Source organism: Solanum pennellii, chromosome 12 (assembly GCF_001406875.1).
Source record: "Solanum pennellii chromosome 12, SPENNV200".
Classification (NCBI taxonomy): domain Eukaryota; kingdom Viridiplantae; phylum Streptophyta; class Magnoliopsida; order Solanales; family Solanaceae; genus Solanum; species Solanum pennellii.
In genome coordinates this window covers 50,861,129-50,868,132 of record NC_028648.1, presented here as the reverse complement: position 1 = coordinate 50,868,132, position 7,004 = coordinate 50,861,129, and the positions used below count along the sequence as shown (strand labels likewise).

The 7,004-nt window shown below is 35.0% G+C and overlaps 1 pseudogene; it reads right to left on the bottom strand.

Moving 5' to 3' along the window:
• Positions 1 to 2,156: 2,156 nt before the first annotated feature.
• LOC107006334 overlaps positions 2,157 to 7,004 on the bottom strand; it is a 15,020-nt pseudogene continuing 10,172 nt past the window's right edge.

The following is a 7,004-nucleotide window of genomic DNA, read 5'->3' as shown; positions in this document are numbered from 1 at the left end:
AGTGGAAGAATTTCCTCCAGATAGAGAATGATATGAAAATGCAAAGGTTTCTTAAGCCTCCAAGCATTGTGATTCCTCGGGTAAGGCATCATCTTATACAACTTGATCTGATAAAGTTACTTTTGCATCTAAGTCTTCAAATAACAGTAGAAGTTAGATAAGAGACTTTCACTTGTGACCTAGAGAGTGTTTTTCATCTTAGAATAGCAGAGACCACGTACGCGACGACTTTGTAACTCTACAGGAGTAAGGCATTTCATGGGGGGGACAATTTGATGCAGTTTAGGTGATTGGAACTATCTAGTTCATAGTTGACTGCCTTGAGACTGTGTACTGATAAGTGGGAGTTGGAAAAAATGGTGGAGTTTTACTGAAAGCAAGTTTAAAAGAACCACGCTCAAGTTGAATCTTAAGCTCTTTTAAATGGACTAAACGTATAGCCTCGTTAAATTTTTTGTGTTCAGGAATAAAAATATAATATCAGGCCTCAATCCTGAAGTAAAAAAATTGGCTAATACCTGATTTTGAAAATGCATTGTCTCAGTAGACACTGTTTTGAAGAGACTCGGGTTTTCACCAACCGTAGTGGTCTGCCTAAGTGTAGCAAGTTGACCCTCTCGTAACTCCAGATTCTAGTTTTCAAAATCCGAACAACAGTTCCTGAGAAAAATTCTCCAAATTAACTAATTATTTGTTGCGAAAAATCCATCGGTACCATTCTAAGGCATCGCCTTCCACGTAGAACGCGGCTAGTGTTAACTTATCATTCTTAGTGATTCCATAAATTTCAAAGTAACACCTGCTTGGAAAACACATGATTTAGGATTTATTCTGTGGAATTGCCCTAATTCAACCGAAGTCGGTTTAGGGAAATAAACTTGAAATCTTAAACTAGAAGTCTAGAAGGTGTTCAGAAGATAAAAGGAGGAGATGAGATTATTCAAAATCAAAAATAACCTCCTTATCATTTTCTACCCACGTTCTCATACTTCTATACCAATTCGATAACTAACCCTTGCCCTGCTCACGTGAATTTCTTCTAGGAGGAATTACACTTCTAGTAGTCCAACATGGTTCGCTAATGTAGAAATCATCATTCGCCACATCCTTTTATCCAAATTAATAGATGTGTCAACTGATTTCACAACAGCGGACAACATGACTTGGACTTTACAGTAGAGTTAGACATATGTGTATATCTTAACATGGTATCAGAGTCAGGTTCATTCCCATTTGGACTCTCGATATACTATCTAATTGAGCTTGGACCTGAAGTGTGTGTTAGAGTGGGTTAAAGAGCCACATTTTTTGGGCAATGAACGGTTGCTTTGATTATATAGCCTTGAGAAATCCACGCCACATAACCTAGATTTTTGGGTCGATTTAGACTCAAGTTTCATATCTTTACATGGTATCAGATAAGGGTTCATCCCTTTTTGGGCTCTCATTTACGCTTCAGCTTGGCCTGCGCGTGACAGGGTATTTTAGAGTAAATAATAGTCTTACATTTGTTGGGAATGACCTGGTGTTATGCTTTTACAGATTGGTCAATCCTCTTCTTGTGAGCTATCTTTTGGGTTAAGTTAAACCCATGTATCATACCTTAGCATTCATAAAATTAAATGTGGTTCTGCAACTATACATTAAATGCCTATGTGTTTCCCTAACCAGTAATCTGAGATAAATGTGGTTGTCAGCCTGATTGCACCAATCTATACACACTGCTTATTAGATGAGTGTCAAACTCATTCACACCTATGAATGGTTCTTTCACAATAAACAATTGCAAAATAATCATGGTTAAAAATTAGTGTAATCTGAATCTTTCACACCTATGCATGGTTCCTTTTTAATTTCATGTCGAAACAGACAACATCACAGAAAGTGGATGAAGCAAGTCTATCAATAAAGAGAACATTATTTCTATTTAAATGTCACCATTAGAAAAACAAAAACTAAACATGAGAGTTGTGCGTTTTTAAGGAGTTGATCCAAAGACTTACAACATGATCTAACGACACACGCACCACCTTTATTTGGATTCCTAAAAGCACCCTTCTTATTCAGAAGATTCACACAAATTACTTCATACATATTTATCTTCTATAAAATAAAAATTAGAAAAAGTAGGATTTTCACTCAAGTCAAATGTACATTCAATCAAAAATAAGTAGGAATAGACATTGATGTTGAGCTCGAGGTTTCACTAAACAGAATTTCTCAGTCATGTCTATATGGTTTGAAATCATACCATTTGTTAGATCCCAATTAAAACAATGAACCAACTGTGTTATCACTAGGCATACAATAATGAGCCCTTTCTTTAATGAAGGGAAACTTATTCTACCCGAACCAAATTGTAAAAGTTGAAAGTCACGTCCATGAAGGTCAATTTTGCTATCAACGAACCTTTCTCGGATTCGGTCCAAGCTTCTGGATCTCTTCTAATCGCCCAAGCATTTACATAAAGTCTTGAAACTTAAGGTATATAAAAACAATCAACTATGCAATCTTTAATTGATTAATGAGGTGTCAATACATGTGAAGGGGAGTGAAGCCTAAGTCCTTTATAACCATGTGTAAGTATTGTAGCCTTTCAAGGTCCGACTTTTTCACCATTCTATTCATGCCAACTGCTTGTTCCAACTGATTTTGTAGATTCTTCATAACCTTAGGGTGTCATAGAAGTTATGAAAAAATCCACTCAATTGAGGTTTATAGAGTGTCGGTTGAACTTATTAGCAAGTCTTGCATATATAGTGATATCTTTTTCAATTTACTTAGGTCATAAATTTTTTTATCACAAGTACAATACATTATAATGGTCTTACGCGACATAAATTTGAATTAGTCGGTCTAGTGATACTAGATGAGTAAAAATGATTAATGATTTTTTTTGAAGTATGAAAGTTAAATCCCATTAATATGGTAGATGGAGTGTAATCCATTAACATTATCACCAAGACATTTTTGACATTGCGAGATCAAACATAAATTCAGCTTCTCCAGATTGCATAATAATCATCATAGTACTAACCATATCCTTAGCTTGATTATTCCTCTCCTTTAAATGAACATGCGCATCAATAACTTTCTCGAAAAGTTCATCAAAAATCTTTGCCAAGTCCTTCAAACGAGAATTAAATCCTCGCAAATCAAACACACTAAGGAAAGGAAAGAACTCACCAATATTTGGTGATGCCCCTATAAGTAAAGTCTCTTCAATTATATTTTTAAAACCCTTTTTATCAGATTCCTCTACCATATACTTCTTCCCAGATATCATTAAACACGACATATTTGTTGAATAAATGATTCAAACAAATTAAAGAGAACTTACTACAGTTTCTTTTAATGTTTTTTACTAGATTGACTTAGTCTAGGATAGTTGTTATTTGGTCCTTAAGTTTCTCTTTTTAGTTGTAAGAACTACTATGTTAGTGCCCTTTAAATTCTGCATATTAGTTGAGTTGTAAGACTATTTAAAAGGCATCTGTGATGCTGAAGAAAATATGAAAACAGAAGCTTTCATTTCAAGAACACTTTGTTTGCTAGTTATTGTTTTTCCTTTCCAATATTTTGGTTATTGACTGAGATTGAGATCTGTGTTCTCCAACATTTGTGGTACCACAGCACAGTTAGATTCAGATGACCTATTAATAGAAAAACACCATGGCTTCAAATGAAAAATCTCTGAACATATCTCAGCCAACCCTACCCATTTTTATGCGACAAAGCTATCAGCTTTGGATCATCAAGATGAAGACTTTATTTAAGTCTCAAGATCTTTGGGACTTGATAGAGACTGGTTATACAAATCAGGATGAGGAGAAGCGGTTGAATGAAAATCGAAACAAGAATGCAAATAAATTATTCTTCCTTCAACAAGCAGTCCACGAGATAGTGTTTTCCTGAATTGTAGCAGCCACAACTTTGAGGCGAGTATGAAGAATTTTGCTAACAGAATTTGAAGGCTCATCAAAGGTAATAGTTGTAAAACTTCAAAATCTTCGGCATGAGTTTGAAACTTTATTGATGAAAGGAAATGAATATGTGCATGATTTGCTGTCTAGAGCAATGGATATTATTAGTCAAATAAGGTCACACGATGACCAAATAACTTATCAAACTGTTGTTGAAATTATTTTAAGGAGTTTAACTCCTAAATTTGATCATGTTGTGGTTGCAATTGAGGATTCCAAATATTTATCAACATTTTCATTTGATGAATTAATGGGTTCTTTACAAGCCCATTAGACAAGGATAAAGAGGTTAGCAGAAAAGTAGAAAGAGAAAACATTTCAATCTAAGATGGAGGAACAGAATTAAAGAGATCAATAACAGGAACCAACAGGATGAGGACGTGGCAGAGGTGCATTTAGTTGAAATAGTCAAGGTTGAGGTAAAGGCTTTGAAAAAAGACACTTCAATGAGCAAAGATGCAATATAAGAAACAAAAAATGTCATAACTGCAAGAAGTAAGGGCGTGTGCAAGCAGCTTGCTGGTACAACGAGAAACAAGCAAATTATGAAGAGAAAACTAATGAAGAAAGTAAGTTGTTCATGGCTTGTCGTAATACTAATGAAGGTGCAGATGATATGTTGTTTGTAGATAGCGGCTGCTCCAACCATATGTCAGGTATGAAGTCAATCTTCAAAGAACTTTATGAGACACTAAAATCGACTGTCAGTCTTGGTGATAACAACGGTCTTCAAGCTGAAGGAAAAGGAAAGTAGCAATAAGAAACATCCATGGTAAAGTAAGGCTTCTTCATGATGTTCAATTTGATCCTAGTTTGTCTCATAATTTATTGAGTGTTGGGCAACTCATAGCTAATGGATACTCACTTCTGGTTGATGATGGAGCATGTGTTACTAAAGATTAAAAAAATCAGGCCAAACAATGGTTAAGGTTCTCATGGCTGAAAAAAAAATGTTTCCTCTAGAAGTTTCAAATGTGGAAAACATTGCTTTGGTAATTGATGCAAAAAATGACTCTGATTTGTGGCATTTGAGGTATGGGCATCTTAATTTCAAGGGGCTAAATTTTCTATGTCAAAAAGGTATGGTATTTGGCTTACCAAAAATTAAATGTTTTGATTTATGCGAAGGTTGCATTTATGGAAAGCGAAGTAGAAAGTCGTTTCCTGTTTGAAAGGCTTGGAGAGCATTTGCTTTCCTAGAATTAATTCATGCATATTTGTATGGTCCAATGAGTACTGAAACATTTGGTGGAATTCGATATCTTTTACTCATCACAGATGATTTTAGTCACATGAGTTGGGTATATTTTCTAAAATATAAATCAGAAGCGTTTGAGAATTTTAGAAAGTACAAGGCACTAGTGGAGAATGAAAGTGGGTTGCGCAAAAAAATTATCCGAACGAACAGAGGTGGTGAGTTATCATCTAATGAATTTATTCATTTTTGTGAAGAATATTGAATTCATAGGGAACTTACTTCAGCCTACACACCGGAGAAAAATGGTGTAGCCGAACGTAAGAATCATACCGTTGTAGAGATGGCAAGAAGTTTGCTGAAAGGTAACGGACTTCCAAATCAATACTGGGCAGAAGCAGTTGCAACTTTAGTATACCTACTGAATCTATCTCCTACAAAGGTTGTGATGAATTAAATGCCATATGAAGCTTGGAAAGGTAGAAGTTCTTCGGTAAGCCATTTAAGAATTTTTGGTTGTATTGCTTATGCTTTAGTAAACACTCAAACTCGTCAAAAGCAAGATGAAAAATCACAAAAAATGTATATTCATTGGTTATTCTCTTGAATCCAAAGCACACATGTTATATAATCCTCTTAATGGCAAAGTGATAATTAGTAGAAATGTTGTATTAGATGAAAAGTAAAGTTGGAGTTGGAGTAAGAAAAATACTATAGGAGATTTCAATACACATTGTAGACTCTACAGATGAGGGACAAGGGTCTGATCCAATTCAGTTGAAGAAGTTATTGAACCAGAGACATTCACAATACTTGAAGAACCTTCATCTGAGCCAATTCCACTGAGAATATCAACACGAGTTAGAAAAGAAAATTCTAGATATTCTAATCAATTTTGTCAATTTGATTTTATTGTTTCAGATCCTATATTTTATGAAGAAACAATTGGAAAGGAGGAGTGGAAGAATGCGATGAAGGAAGAGTTGATGGCAATACAAAGAAATGAAACATGAAAATTCACTGACTTGCCAAATGGAAAGAATGTAGTTGGATTAAAGTACATATTCAAAACAAAGTATCACGTACATGGAAGTGTACAAAAACATAAGGCAAGACTTGTTGTAAAGGGATACTAACAGCAGGAGGGTATTGATTTTTTTGAAGAAACAATTTTAGCCTTGGATGCTCAACTAAAATGGTCGGTTTATCAACTTGATGTTAATTAGCCTTCTTGAATGGTGAACTGAAAGAGGAGGTTTATGTTTCTCAGCCTCAAGGTATTGAAATTAGTGGTCAAGCAAGGTGTATCATCTTAGGAAGGCACTTTATGGGCTGCAAAAAATTTCATGCGCTTGGTATAGAAAAATCAATTCCTATTTTGTTTAAAATGGGTTTGAAAGGAGTAAAAGTGAGACTACATTGTACTTAAGGAAGCGAGGTAACAATGATCTTCTTGTTGTATGCTTCTATGTTGATGATATAATTTATATGGTTTCATCTCACTTTATTGTAACTCAATTTAAATCTAGTATGATGAGTAAATATGAGATGACTGATTTGGGTTTGCTGCATTACTTCCTTGGACTTGAGGTGAAACAAGGAGAAGGTGAAGTATTTGTTTCTCAAAAGAAATATGCATCAGATCTTCCTAAAAGATTTGGCCTAGTCAATTGTAATGACCTGTTTAGTCGTTTTGAGCAGCAGATTTTAATTCTGAAAAATTGGCTGAGGAAACGGACCCCACGACGGAACGTCACAGGCACGACGGACCGTCGCAGGGTCTCGTTTCAGCATACTTAGAAATTCTGAAATTGGGTACTGAAAAT